This window comes from Cenococcum geophilum, assembly GCF_001692895.1.
Source record: "Cenococcum geophilum 1.58 unplaced genomic scaffold K441scaffold_54, whole genome shotgun sequence".
NCBI lineage: Eukaryota > Fungi > Ascomycota > Dothideomycetes > Gloniales > Gloniaceae > Cenococcum > Cenococcum geophilum.
In genome coordinates, this window is record NW_027137612.1 from 952,961 (window position 1) to 969,387 (window position 16,427).

A 16,427-nucleotide genomic window follows, 5' to 3' on the forward strand; every position below is an offset into this window, starting at 1 on the left:
TAACAAGACCCTTACATGTCTAAGCTAGGCAAAGATCTTTACTAGACTTAATATTCGCTAAGCTTTCTACCAAATTAGGATAGACCCCGCATCTAAAGATTTAACAACGTTCCGTACCCGTTATAGTTCCTATAAATATAAAGTTCTTCCTTTTAAACTAATAAACGGGCTAGCTACGTACCAAAGGTATATAAATAACGTTCTTTTTAATTACCTTAACAAATTCTATACGGTATACCTAGATAATATCCTTATATACTTAGATAACGAACTTAAGTATTAAGTTCATATTAAGAAGGTCCTAAAAAGACTATAAAACGCGGGCTTATAAGTTAATATTAAGAAATACGAGTTTAGGGTAAAACATATAAAATACCTTCGGTTTATTATAACTATAGAAGGAATTAAGGTTAACCCTAAGAAGGTAAAGGTAATCCGTAACTAGAAGCCCCTTTATATAGTAAAAGAAATCTAATCCTTCCTTAGCTTTTATAACTTCTATTAATAGTTTATCCATAACTACGGAATTGTAGTAAAACCTCTTATATAACTAACTAGGAAGGACACGCTTTTTATCTTTAATAATAGCTATATAGAAGCCTTTAAAGAGATAAAAAATCGGCTTATCTCTTCCCTAATCCTTTATTACTATAACCTAGACCTTAAATTAATACTAGAAACAAACGCCTCTAATAGGGTTATAGCGGAAATCCTATTATAGTTACATCTAGATAGTAAATAGTACCCTATAGCTTTCTTCTTAAAGATAATAGACCTAGCTAAGTATAACTATAAAGTACACAANAAAGAAATACTAGCTATTATTTAATTACTCTCCTAATAGCGCGCAGAGCTTAAAGGTACGAACTCCTAAATTAAGATATATACAGATTATAAAGCCCTAGAGTACTTTATAACTATAAAGCAGCTTAATAGATAATAAGCCTAGTAGGCCAAAATACTCTCCTAATTCTTCTTTACGATTATATATCGTTCTAGTAAGCAAAACTTTAAGGCTAATACCCTAACCTAAAGAAAACAAAACGTAGAACCCTAAGATAAGCTAAAGACCCAATATTAGACGCGCGCCCTCCTCTATCTAAAATAGCTCAACCTATAGATCCTTAAAAAGCTAGACTCCTAGTAAAACAAGCTAGCACTAATAAAAGAGTCCTTAGATAAGCCAATAGGGCTAATTAACCGCCTCCTAACTGTAAACCGCATGGCTAATACCTTAAGGGCCCTCTATAAACAAGCCGCGAAAGAAAAACCCAATTTTAAGACGGAGGAAGGATTACTCCTATACTAGGAGCGGCTTATAGTCCCTAACGTCAACAATCTACGGACTAAACTAATCTGTAAAGCTTATTACTAAGTCTCTACGGTATACCCTAGCAAAAACAAGACCCGTAAAATTATTAACTACCACTACTATTGGCCAAGAATAGTTATAAATATTAATTAATATATATAGAACTGCGAAAACTGCTAGAAAGCTATAATCCCACGGGATAAGACCCTAGGACTACTTAAGCTACTCCTAATACTAAAGCGCCCTTAGTATTACGGACGCTTTAAGTACAATATTATGACTACTTGGAGAAGAGACGGAAGAAGCTAGTTAGTTAATTCAGGCACAGTCTAGAATAGAGCTGGTAGAACTATATAATAAGGAATAGTAACTAAGGTCATATAATATACTACGTATTAAACGGGAGGAATAAGAGGAACTTACGTACCTTACGTATAAGACGTACATCACGTATAAGAAGGATTTCATAGGAGTACGGTTGTGTATTTAAGAACCCTTAGTCCCTACCTAGATAGTTCCTTCCTTATAGTAATTCTCAGAATATAATTAAAGTTAATCTATTAGGCAACCACTCCACCAGTTATTATTACTTGTTAACTTTAATTCCTTTACCTATATACCTAGCCCAATAACGAGCCCATTGTAGTTCCTGCTATAAGGTTCCGTTATACAATCACTACCTAGTTATAGTATTAAATATAGAAAGTTAAACAATATACTACTAAAAGCAGCCACTATAACGCTATTAACGGCAGCAACTATATCGAGGTCAGGTAACGACACTAGTATAGCAGATACTAACTTATAGCAACCTATAACGGTCGGACAACTATAAGAGATAGTTAACTAGCTAATAGAAAATAATATAATGTTAGAAAATAGGATTAACGGGATAGGCGTAGTAAAGGTTAAGTTACCATCAATTAAAAGATACTTAGGAGAAAGATTAAAGCTTAAGGGATTTCTTACGCAAATGCACTTTAAGGTAGCGCAGGAAGAAGCAAAGCTAGTAATACCTATAGATTAAATAGCATACGTAGGATTGTTCCTAACGGGGAAAGCACTTAAGTAGTTTAAGCTTTACCTTACGGAAATCTAGGCAAACGGAATAACAACTATAAACTAAGAGGTATGGTTTATATTCTTAAGCTAAAATAGATTCGTGGAACGACTTATATAGATATTTGGAGACCTAGAGGCAGTAACCACAGCGGAAAGAAAACTCTAAGACATTATATAATAAACCTCAGCAATTAAGTACACAACGCAGTTCTAGACGTTAGCAATATAAGTTAAGTGGAATAATAGGGCGCTTATAGCATAGTATAAATAGGGACTTAAGGCTAAAGTCTAGGACGCGATTATCCTAATAAAAGATGCGGATACCCTAAGGGAACTAATAGATTAAGCGATTAAGATTAATAATTAGATCTACTAAAGGGAACAGGCCAGGCCTCCCCTTTGCTCCTCCGTCCGTCGTCGCAAGGGCGCCGCCGGTTGTATACCCCCTAAAGACACGTCACCACGACGCTAGCCACCACAACCAACGATTCCATTACGACCCGTCTGCCACAGAGCAGACGACCTCCACTACAACCCGTCTGCTGCAGGGCAGACGACCTCCACTACAACCCGTCTACTGCAGGGCAGACGACCTCCTCTATAACCCGTCTGCTGCAGGGCAGACGACTTCCTCTACAACCCGTCTGCTGTAGGGCAGACGACTTCCTCTACAACCGTCTACTGCAGGGCAGACAACCCCTCTACAACCCGTCTGCTGCAGGGCAGACGACCTCACTACAACCCATCTGCTGCAGGGCAGACGACTCCTCTATAACCCGTCTGCTGCAGGGCAGACGACCTCCTTTACAACCCGTCTGCTGCAGGGCAGACGACCTCTTTACAACCCGTCTGCTGCAGGGCAGACGACCCCTCTACAACCCGTCTGCTGCAGGGCAGACGACCCCTCTACAACCCGTCTGCTGCAGGTAGACGTCCTCTACAACCCGTCTGCTGCAGGGCAGACGACCCCCTCTACAACCGTCTGCTGCAGGGCAGACGACCTCCTCTATAACCCGTCTGCTGCAGGGCAGACGACCTCCTCTACAACCCGTCTGCTGCAGGGCAGACGACCTCCTCTACAACCCGTCTGCTGCAGAGCAGACGACCTCTACTGCAACCGGTCTACGGCTGTCGCGTATAGGCAATTAAACTATAGAGGACCGCAGGCGTACCGCAGGCGCACCGTAGGCGTACCGCAGACGATGCACTGCTAGGGTAGCTATAGTAGGGGATAGGGGAAGGGGGCGGCCCGGTTACTATTAGCACGTTAAATATAAGGTGTATAGGCGAATTGGTGTTTATACCCTATACAAGACAACCTCGTAAAAATTTTCCTATGGGAGTGGGTTTACGTAACGAGGTTCGCCTTATAAAATACCATTAATAGGTTACTTTTGGGGAGAGTACCTATTAATTACTAATTCCCTACCCATTTCTTTAGCAAGGAAAAGAGATAGGGTATAGGATAAAAAGTCGCTTTAGGGGTAATTGGTAGCTGCTTCCAAGCTAGCAAGCTATTGTAACGCCTCTTATTCTTAAGTGCAAAACTATTTAATAAAAATCTTTCTTTTAGAGCGCTTTNTCTACTCTAGGAACGGCAGAATACGGCAGAAATAGATAAAAGAGCNAGGATTTCCTTAGTGCGATTTTCTTGGCATAAACTAGACCATAGTGAGCAAGATATNAGGACAAAACACTAATAGGCTAGGAGCTCCCCCTAGTATTTAAAACGGGCCAGAGTGTCCACTTAGCTACTAGTACATNTTAAGCTGCCTAGGAAGGATTCATGTATATAGAACTATAGCGCCATAGCCTAGAGGCTGCATGCGCAGTATTGTACGTAGTATAATACAATGGATATTAAAAAAAAAAAAAAGGAACAGGCCAAGAGAGGTTAGGATAGAGTTTTATAGTTATATAAGACGTAGAGTACGCAACAACCAAAGCTAAGTTAGAAACTATAGTATAGCGCAGAGCTAATGGACCTAAATAGTACCAAAGAAGCCTATAAGAGATAGAGTAAGAAACTATAAAAACCTAGAGGTTAAAGATCTAGTGATTATAGGACTAAGGAGCAGAGGCTAAACTAGGGATCTTAGTAACAGAAGACGTTTAGGCGGACTCTATAATAAAGTCAATAGTTTAAAAATAGAGCTTGCATAAATTACGGAAAATAAGGTTACTTCGTAAGGGATTATAAAGATAGTTAAAGTTACTATATAATAAAGGGAACCAGACCAACGGTAGAAGACATATATGTATAAAGGGATAATAGTATACTACGCGGAATAAAAGAGTATTTAATTAAAAGTTGTGCATTTTATTATAATAATATATACTAAATTTATAAAGACGCTAAGTATAGCGTAAGCTATTAGCTATAGGAGCCAGAATCTATAAAGTATAGAGAAACCAATAAACCAGTTCGCAGATCGGATATTAAGAATAATAACTTTAATATAGGCAAAATATTTTATAACAATAAGGCAACGAGAGTAGCTTACTAGGAGTATATGGACCTCTAAGATGTTATACTAGAAGTAGAGGATAATTCTACTATAAAATAGGGAACATTAGTAGGGATTAAGACCCCGCTAGATATAATATCTATTACTTTACAAGACGCAAGAAAAGTAGGATAGCGAACCACTTCGGCACTTAATAAAGGTAAAAGGCTAAAGGCTTAAGATTCTTAAGACGAGATAAGAGACGACTAAGATTCTTAGGACGAGATAAGGCAAGCTTAAGAACCCATAACGGACAAAAACTAATAGAGTAGAGCAGTAGCTTAGTTTAAAGATATACAAATAAGCTTAGGACGAAGTTTCCTATAGGTATAAGACTCTTAAGATAAGATAAGTAAGATTTAAGACTTTTAAGATAAGATAAGAACACTAAGCAAGCCTAGTTGGACTAAGGTAGGAGTTAAGCTTAAGTTAGAAGCAAGCTTAGGATTAAAAAATCTAAGGAACTAAGAATTTAGGGTATAAATTAGGACACCTATAAGTAAGAGGCAAAGAGCTTCTTTATAGATTAAAGAATCTGCGATATAAATAGCAACTAGACTAGGAGACAGATATATAGACTTAGAGGACTTACCAGTAGAATATAGTGTTTAGGCTAAAGATTAAAAAGTTAATATTAAGATTAAGAAGCAAGAAAACTTTAAGGATTAAAGCGCAAGACGCAAACTAAAAGAAACCATAGAAGAATTTAGATAGAGAATTATCGCATAGCAAGAACAGAAACTAGATAAGAGATCTAGCACATTAGGACGTATAAGGGATAGAGCACTAGTACAAAAAATCACTAATAGGCTAAGAGTAGGCATACTAAGAGCTAAGTGGCTTACCGAACTAGAAAATAAAGAGGATTTAGGAATTCCTACTAGGTTTAAGGAACGATATACTAAAGGCTATTACGACGTAGTAATAAGAAGATACTTCCTTACGGACAAGCTATATACACTCTAGCAGCTATACTAAAAGTGGTATAGACAACGACATAATAACAAGTGGGAAGATTTCTATATATAGTTAGATAAGAAAGTTATCTAGGACCACCTAATTACCGAGAAGGCTATAACTTATATTAAAGGATCTAAAGGAACAATTAGAGGACTAAAGAAGTAAGAAACGCATCTTAGTACCTACAAATAAAGTCGCAATATTTAGATTAACACGATAGAGGTTTAAACTTAGGGATAAAGATAAGCTAAGAGTTAACCTAAAGCACCTAGCATACTATACGCTATTATGGATTATATATGTAAACAATATATATAATATGCATAAGAATCTAAAGAAAAAGAATTAGAAATATCCTATAAGAATATATTAATTAACGGAAGAGCAAAAGTACAGAAATGCTAAGTATATATATAGTTGGCATCTAGTAGAAGTTTAAAAGTTAGAAGACTTAATACTTTAGCTAAGAAGATTCCTTACGTAAAAATACCTAGATGGATAATAGTAGTAGGAATACCCAGAGAATACGTATCTATAGTATATTAAAGATAAAAAGCGAACTAAGTATTGGCCTAAGTTAGACCAAGTATAAACAGGATTAAGTAGCTAATAGTTAGGAAAAGTAGAGGCCTATAAAATTAGAGGGAACTAGTAATAAAGCCTTAAACCCTTAAAGGAATTTAAGAACAATACCTAAATTTATAAGTTAATTGGCAAGATTAATAGTTTAAGGCGTTAATAGATAGTAGAGCAACAAGGAACTATATCTCGCTAGTAGTAGTTAAAAGGATAGGTTTACTATATAGGAAAAAGAAGTACCTTTACCTATTAGTAATAATTTTAGGAGATCCAATAACCTATAGAGGAGGGATTATTAATCTTAAAATAGGACCTATTTAGTTAACTATTAAAGGGAGATAAATTAAGATATCTTTTAATATATTACCATTAGGGAATAATAAGGCAGTATTAGAAATGCCTTAGTTACAGGAATACAATCTAAGGATTAATTAGATTATAGGTTAGGTTAATATTAGGGATACTTAACGCCGCAAGATATAACAATAAGCTAAGTTAGTATAGTATTAAGTAGGAGCGACCTATAAAGAAATAGAAAAAGGACTAAGTTACGTACTAAAGAGATACTATAAGTATGGTAAGAAACTATAGTTACCGGAAAGTAAAAAGCTATTAGAGTATATAGTATAGGACTATAAGATAGAATTAAAACTAGAAATAAGTTTAAGGTTCTTTCCAATCTATAAGCTTACTAAAGAAGAAGGTAAAGCATTAAAAGAGTTTATCTAGGAAAATCTATAAAAGGGATACATTAGACTATCGTAGTTATCAGCGGGTTATCTAGTACTATTTATACTAAAGAAGAACGGCAAACTAAGGCTTTATATCAACTATAGACAGTTAAACAGTATTACTAAAAAGGATAGGTATCCTTTACCCTTAATTAGCAAAATTTAAGATAGGATAGGCAATACGCAAATTTTTATAAAGATAGATCTAAGATGGGCGTACTATTAGATTAGGATTAAGGAAGGCAACAAATAAAAGGTAGCCTTTAGGTTAAAGGAAGAACTATATAAACTATTAGTTATGCAATTTAGGCTTATAAACGCACTAGCAACGTTTTAGAAGTATATTAATAATATATTAGGAGAATACTTAGATGAATTTGTTATAGTATATCTTAATAATATTATTATCTACTTAATAACTAAGAAAGAACACGGGGAATATATTAAATAGGTTTTAAAGAGACTACAAGAAGAATAGATACTAGTAGCAATTAAAAAATGCGAGTTCTTTACTAGGAAGACTAATTTTGTTAGATTTATTATTAAACTAGGCTAACTTAGCATAAATTTAAAGAAGATTAAGGCTATAGTAAATTAGTAAGAACTAGAGAACGTTATATAATTAAGATTATTTCTAGGGTTTTATAATTACTATAGAAGGTTTATAGCGCAATAGTTAAAAGATATTAAGCCATTTACGCGATTAATGAAGAAAGAAGAACTATAGGCATAGGGAAAGGAATAGAGAAAACTCTTTAAAAAAGTTAAGGAGTTGTTTACCTAGGAGCTAGTTCTTAAAATCTATTAACTAAGACTAGAGACAGTTATAGAGATAGATGTATTAGACTATATACTAGAGGCGTACTTTATATAAAAATATTAAGATAGATAGTACCTAGTAGTATATTACAGTCGAAAGATAATACTACTAGAGTTAAACTATAACATCTATAATAAGGAGTTATTAGGTATAGTTACAGTATTAAAGAAATAAAGAGCATTTTTATAAAGTATAGAAAAACTATTTATAGTTAAGACGGATTATAAAAACCTAATAAGATTCCTAATAATAAAGGAACTTAACTAAAGATAGGTTAGATAGGTAGAGATACTTATAGAATACTATTTTAAGATTTAGTATACTAAGGGTATAGATAATATACGAGCAGATACTCTAAGTTGGAAAGCTAAACTATAAAATAATAAAAAGCCATTAGGGGCTTTACTGCGAAAAGACATTAACGGATTAATTAGGTATAATTATTTAAAAATTATAGCAACTTAAGAGGAACTAGAGAGAGTTTATAAGTTACTAAGAAGCTTTTAGGTATAAAAAATCCTAGAGGTATAACTAGAAGATCTATAGATAGATATATACGAAAATTAAAAAGCGATATATATCCTAAAAAGTATAGTAGAGCAATTTATAGAAGAGTTCTATAGGGGATTAACTTAAGGACATAATAGAGCTACGGGTTTAGTATTAAGACTCTAAGAGGAGTATATTATTAATAAAATCTAGGGACTAGCGCAAAAAGTTATAAAGAAATGCCTAGATTTCTAAAGGAATAAACTAATAAGGTATAAGCTATATAAAGGGCTACAACCTATTAAAATACTAGAGAGACTATAGGAGGTCATATTATAGGACTTTATCGTTAAGTTACTAAAGTTAAGAGATCCTATTACTGGATAAGATTATAATGCGATCTTAGTAATAGTAGATAAGCTTATAAAGTAGGGATACTTTATAGCATATATAGAAGAGATATTAGTAAAAGATGTCGTTAGAATCTATATTAAAGAAGTATTTATAAGATATAGAGCACTAAGTAAAATTATATTAGATAGGGATTTAAGATTTATAGCAGTATTTTAGGAAGTATTCTTAGCGGAGCAAGAAGTTAGAGCAGTAACTTCTACTATATATTATCCGCAGATAGATAGTTAAACGGAAAGACTAAATTAGACACTAAAGCAGTATCTAAAGTACTATATTAATTACGTATAGAATAATTAGGTATCGCTATTACTAGTTATATAGTTTGCATATAATACAATACCTTAAGAAGGAATAGGTATATTACTATTTAAGGCGAATTACGGATATAAGCTAAGGATATCACTATCACTATAATAAGTAAAGAAGACGAGTAGCATAGCTAAAGAAAGAATAAAGATGTTAATAAATCTTTATATAGACCTTATAGAATTAGTAAAGAGAGTATAAAAAAGAATAAAAAAGCACTATAATACTAAGAGATCTAAGGGACCAGATCTTAAGGAGGGAGATAAAGTATGGCTACTATATAAAATTTTTAAAAGTTAACGACTAAGCAAGAAGTTAAACTACGTTAGACTAGGACCTTTTAAAATTAAGCAGAGAATTTTACTAGTTATATTTAAGTTAAACCTACTAGCTAAAATGAAGATCTACCCTATATAGTATATTGCAATGCTAGAGCTAGTATATAGGAATGTTAAGCTACTAGTTTATAAAGTAGATACGTATAGAGGATAGGAAGAAGACAAATAGTAAGTTTTAAAGATCGTTAGTTATAAGGACATTAACAATAAAATATAGTATAAGGTTAAGTAGATAGGCTATAATAAGACTACCTAGAAACTACTAGAAAATTTAAAGAACGCTATAGGAAAGGTATAGGAGTATTAAAAGAGATTAGGTTAGGCAGTATTAATAAAGAAGGATTACTAAAGAATAAGTTACCTAAGGGGGACCTAAAAAGAGTAGCTACTAAACTACTCGAATCTATTTCCTTCTCTATTAAAAGAGAATCCGTTCTTTTATTACTAAGTTCCTATAAACCCTATTTTATAAGTTTCTACTCCTTAAAACGAACCTTCTTATAAACCTTCTTAAGATAAAGCAAATGAGTAGATGCCGCGATCTAAGCATTTAGGGCCTTCTATTCTATATCGCGAGAATATTTTAACTTAGCAAGGGCTTAAGATAGTTTACCATCTAGCTATATAGTAGTAGATTAAACACAAGACCCTAAGATAAATTAATTAGGGAACTAGATGACTATTAAGAGTAATAAGTTATATATATTTAGTATTAAAGGTAGAGTAAACATTATAGGACAAACAAATATTCGCTTTAGTGCACTTTAAGTAAGAAAACAGTTGTCGCGAAGATAGGTTCGCCAACGCAATATAAATAAACCCCTCTTTTGAACAGCGAGAATATAGAGATAGTATAATCTCACTAAAAAATAATATCGCAGCAATAGTGCGGGCACGACGTTGGGCGTATAAAGAAGAAATTGCTTTAGGTATAATAAGCAATAATATTAACTAAATTAATTAAATAGATATTATACCTCTAGTAAATAACTTAAAGATGTTTTAAATCTTTAAGGATAAAGATAAAGAGGAGGGAGATGGTATTATGGACGCTTTAAGTATAATATTATAACTACTTAGAAAAGAGACGGAAGAAGCTAGTTAGTTAATTTAGGTATAGTTTAGGATAGAGCCAGTAGAACTATATAACAAGGAATAGTAACTAAGGTTATATAATATGCTATATATTAAATAGGAGGAATAAAAGGAACTTACATACCTTATATATAAGATGTATATTACGTATAAGAAGGATTTTATAGGAGTACGGTTGTGTATTTAAGGACCCTTAGTCCCTACCTAGATAGTTCCTTTCTTATAGTAATTCTTAGAATACAATTAGAGTTAATCTATTAGGCAACCACTCCACCAGTTATTATTACTTGTTAACTTTAATTTCTTTACCTATATACCTAGCCTAATAACGAGCCCATCGTAGTTCCTGCTACAAGGTTCCGTTACACTTAGTAGTATATTTCTATAAACTTTTATAAACTACTTAGGGACCGTAACGGATATAATATAGTTATAGTTATAGTTAACCGCTTTAGTAAACGCCTGTTCTTAATTCCCTATTATAAAAACATTAATACTAAAGAGGCAGCCCGGCTATATATTTATTATATCTACTAAATTTACAGACTACCAGATACTATTATATCTAATTATAGGCTATAGTTTATATTAGCCTTCTAGAATAAGTTTACCCGGATTTTAGGTATTAAGCTAAAGCTTTCTACGGCTTATTACCCCCAGATAGACGGTTAGATAGAGATTATAAATTAGTACCTAGACTAGAGGCTTAGGCCCTTTATTAACTATTTCTAAAATAACTAGTTTAAACTACTACCCTTAATAGACTACGCGTAAGTAACCCTACCCTATAACTCTATAGGGTTTACCCTAATTTAGCTAAAAATAGAATACTTACCCCATATAAGCTTTAACTGGAAAAGGCTAGAAGAACCCTAGACTATATAAGAGAAGCTATTCTATACTAAGGCCTAATAGTACGCTAAACGATTAGAGGAAGCCTAGACGGTAGCCCATAAGAACCTAAAAAAAGCTTAAAGGTTAATAAAATAGTAGGCGAATAAACACCGTTAAGAGCCTAATTTTGCCCCTAGCAATATAGTATAGGTTATAATAAGGAATTAGAAAACTAAATAACCTAGCTATAAGCTAGACTACTAGATAGCAGGACCGTATAAGGTTCTTAAAAAAATAGGCTACTTATATAAGATAAAGCTCCTAAATTTAATTAGGGTTTACCCTATCTTCTCGCTAGATAAGTTACGGAAAGCTATAAATAACCTATTACCTAGACAAAAGAACAAGCCTTCCCTACTAGTTTAAGTAAACGGTAACAATAAATGGGAGGTTAATAAAATACTAGCCTATAAGATAGTACGGGGAACGCTAAAATACTATATCTAATAAAAGGGCTACAATCCTAACCCAACCTAGTACCCTATATAGAACTTCATAGGCTATCCCTAGAAGCTTAAAGAATTCTATAACTAATACCCTAATATGCCTAGACCCCTAAAGTACCTAGACAAATAGATGGAATGCTAATATAATAAAGATAATAAGTTACCGGAAGAATATAGGGATAAAAACGCCCTAAAGCCCTAATACAGCTGTCTACTAAATTCTGCTATATTCTGCCGTTTTCTGCTAGTACCGTAAAATTTCAGATATTAAGAAACTTTAACCGCCGGTTAAAGTTATCTAATTAGTTAGATCTATGCTAAGACTTTTAACGGCTACTCTTTCTAGCCTAGTGCTTCCACTTAGCCCATAATTGCCCTTTATACTTAGTCTGGACGTACTTATATCCCCTTTATCTCCTTATCTTATATTTTATAATCCTACGTTTATAAGCCTAGTGCTACCCTATTTCTAACTAAGCCTAAAGGCAGGCTTTTCTCCTAAAGAGGGGGGTAATGTAACGGCGCTATCGCACATTACCTGCCAAATTCTGCTATATTTTACTAACCTATAATTGGCCCGCCTAAAGCTAGCGCCTTAGCGGCTCACCCTATATATTTGTTTACATCGGTCCTAGCGACCCCTTTTTCCTTCTCTTTAGCTTAGTATCTTCGTAATACAGCATTTGTTTAAGCTTCGGTTTAGAGGCATTTATTTAAGCTATAATATATATATATATACGCATCGACCACTAAGCCCCTAACTATTTAATTATATAATTCTCTTCTTTACGTAACGTCTTATTCTTAGCGAGAGCTATATACCCTTAGATTTAGATAGAATTTATATTATTCCTTTAAATCTTTCCTAAAGTCTCTCCGCGCCCTTATATTACGTTACATTAATATTAATACCCTTAAAATGGTAAATAAACTTAAATCCGCTATATTAACTATTATGGCCCTAGTTAGGGAACAAATAACTATAATATAACAGTCCTTTATAGATGCCTTAGCCCAGTAATAAACTATACTAAAAGCCTAGTATTAGCAATTAATTAAAGTAATATACAAAGAACTCTATAACGCTAAAGTACTTATATTAGAGACCCTAATAGTAACACCTATAAATAAAATTAAAATAATTATATATAAACCCAACCTATTAAATATAAACCCTAAACTAGTAACGGTAGCTTAACCTATACCTATAATAAACCTAATACTTACTACAAAATCTAAAAAGCTCCTTAACCCTCTAATATTTAATAGAAATTAAAATTATCTATATCTCTTTATAACTAAGCTTTATTTTAAACTTTTAATAAACTATAACTAATACCCTACTAAAGCTAGTAAGATTAGCTATAGAATATCTCGTTTAAGTAAAGACGCTATATAAACTATAGACCCATTCTTCCGTAACGGCACCTTTATTAATTTTAAAATCTTTATCTCTTTACTAAAATAAATATATAATAACGCTAGCCGCGAATATATAGCTATTACTAAACTTAAAAACCTATAATAACGGAACCGAGACTTTACCAGCTTTTTTTTTTTGGAATTTTTAGGCCTTATTAATAAACTAGATTGGAATAAAGCCGCTAAAGTTACTACTTTCCGTTAAGCTATTTTAGATAAAATTAGAGTATAGTTAGTAGGTAGAGAACTACTAAAGGATTTACCTAAATTTGCTATAATATATTAACAAATTAATAAGGACCTTTAATATAATAAATAGACCTATTCCCTAAAGCTAAGTACACCTTATATTTAAAACTTTACAAAACTAGTATATACCCTAAAGCGTAATCCGTCTCTAGGACTTAAAAGCCCTATATATAACTCTATAGACCTTAATACTACCCAATTCTATATACCCTTAGGAACTAATAAATAAAGAATATAAGCTATAAATAGAGAATGCTTTAGATGTAGTAAAAAGGGATATATTTAAAGAAATTGCTAAACTCACCCTTTTAAAAAGGTCCGCCGTAGCTCCTCTCAGTCCTTAAGTTACACTTATTCTATAAATTATATTTAGTTGCTATAAAGTATCTTACCTTTAGTTAATTTGGAAAACAAATTATCCTAAGGCTAAGTTGCGCCTTAGGATAAGAAGTAGAAGAGTATAAGTATTTAGGCTCTTCTAGCGCTAATATATAACACAACTCCCTTAATATACTTAGTGAAATTTAAATACTTAAAAAATNNAANAAAGTANNAATCCTTATNGANAGCGGAGCTANTANTATAGGCTTTATTAATATAAACTACGCGAAAACTTAACGCTTAAATTTAAAGAAACTTAATAAGCCCTAAGACCTATAAGGCTTTAATAGTAAGCCCTTAATATATAGCGAACTAATATATTACGCTTTTATAAAGATATAGATAGGCAAATACCTTAAATACATTTCCCTATTTATAATACCCTTAAAGCATTATAAGGTAATACTTAGATACGGATAGCTAAAATAACACAACCCTTTAATTAGCTAGGTTAAAGAAATACTAAAATTCCGTACGACCTACTGCCAAAATTATTACTTAAAATACTACTTGCCCTACAAACATATATATAACTATTTAAATTTAATATAATATAAATTACCCTTACTATAAACCTTAAACCAATATAATAAAGTTATAACTACCAATTACGGTAAAGAATGCGAAGATAATATATTAAAACCCCTTAAAATTTATATAGTACAAGCCACACCCTTTTATTTATTAGTAAGAAAATAAGACTATAAGATCTTTGCTATAATACTAGAAGATATTAAAAAGACGTTAAAACTAAAGCAATATATTAACCCCTAACCTCTTATACCTAAAGAATATTATAATCTAATTAATACGTTTAAGAAACAATTTATAAACTAACTACCCCCGTATTAAAATAAGCACGATTTTAAGATAGAACTTAAACCTAGTATAACTGCAACCGACTACCGAGGCTCGCATCACGTCGTGACTTACCACCTCGTATGTCTTACTACTTATGTCTCACTACCTGTTTCCATTACCTATTGCCGACTGTAAGCGCTGTCTACCGAGGCAATTGTGCATCATCGTTATTATCTTCTTGCTACCATTTCATGTATATACCTCTTGATTTCCATAGATTTACAATCAAGTCGCTTGTTCAATTCCCACACACTACAAAGCTTACAATAACGCTAAAGTTCGGCCCGTTATACGGTATATTATAAGAAGAGCTACTTATAATATAATAATACCTTAAAGAGCATCTAGAGAAAGGATTTATTAGCCCTAGTTAATTACTATTCGCCTTATTTATACTATTTATTAAGAAACCTAAAGGAGGCTTAAGGTTCTATATTAATTATTAAGCCCTAAATATAAATATAATTTAAAACTAATATCCAATTCCTCTACTTTAAGAAACGCTTAACTACTTAGTAAAAGTATAATACTTTATAAAGCTTAATATAGTCGCTACCTTTAATTAAATCTATATTTATAAAGGAGATAAAAAGTATATAGCTTTCTGTATATAATAGGGACTTTTTAAATACCTAGTAATGCCGTTTAGTGTAAAAAACGGTCCTAGTACGTTTTAGTAATACATTAATAATACACTTCGCAAATCCCTTAATATATTTATTACCGTATATACTAATAATATCTTAATTTATTCGTTTTTACTTTTTAAGCATTAAAAATACATCTAAATGGTCCTTAAACGCCTATAAGACGTAGGCTTATAATATAACATTAAGAAATATAAGTTCTATACGTCCAAAGTTACATACTTAGGCCTAATTATATCCTATAACGGAATTAAAATAGATTATAAGAAAATCGCTGCAATTATAAACTAGGAAAGTCCTAGTAGTATATAAAACATCTAAGGATTTCTAGAATTTATAAATTTCTACTATTAATTTATTAATTACTTCTTAAAAATTGTTTAGCTATTAGTAAACTTAATAAGGAAGAATATAAGATTTAAATAGACTACTAAATACGAATAAGCTTTTAATAACCTAAAATATTATTTTATAACTGCTCTAATTCTTACCTACTTTAATCTGGACCTTAAATATATTATTAAAATAGACTTATCTAATTATGTATTAAGAGGAGTATTATCGCAATATAATAAGAACGGCGAGCTACGCCTAATAGCCTTTCTCTTCCGAAAACTTACCCTTACTAAATTAAACTATAAGATATATAATAAGGAACTGCTTATAATTATTAGATACTTTAAATAATAGCGTCTAGAACTTAAAGGATTATTATTCCTAATACGCGTATTAACGAATCACAAAAACCTATAGTACTTTATAACTATAAAGTAATTAATACAGCGCTAAATTCGTTAGGCCGAATATCTCTTATAATTTAACTTTAAGATTATATACTAACCTAGTAAACTTAATTAGAAGCCTAACTTATTAATATAATAATTATAGGACTTATCTATAAACGCCTCTAATGA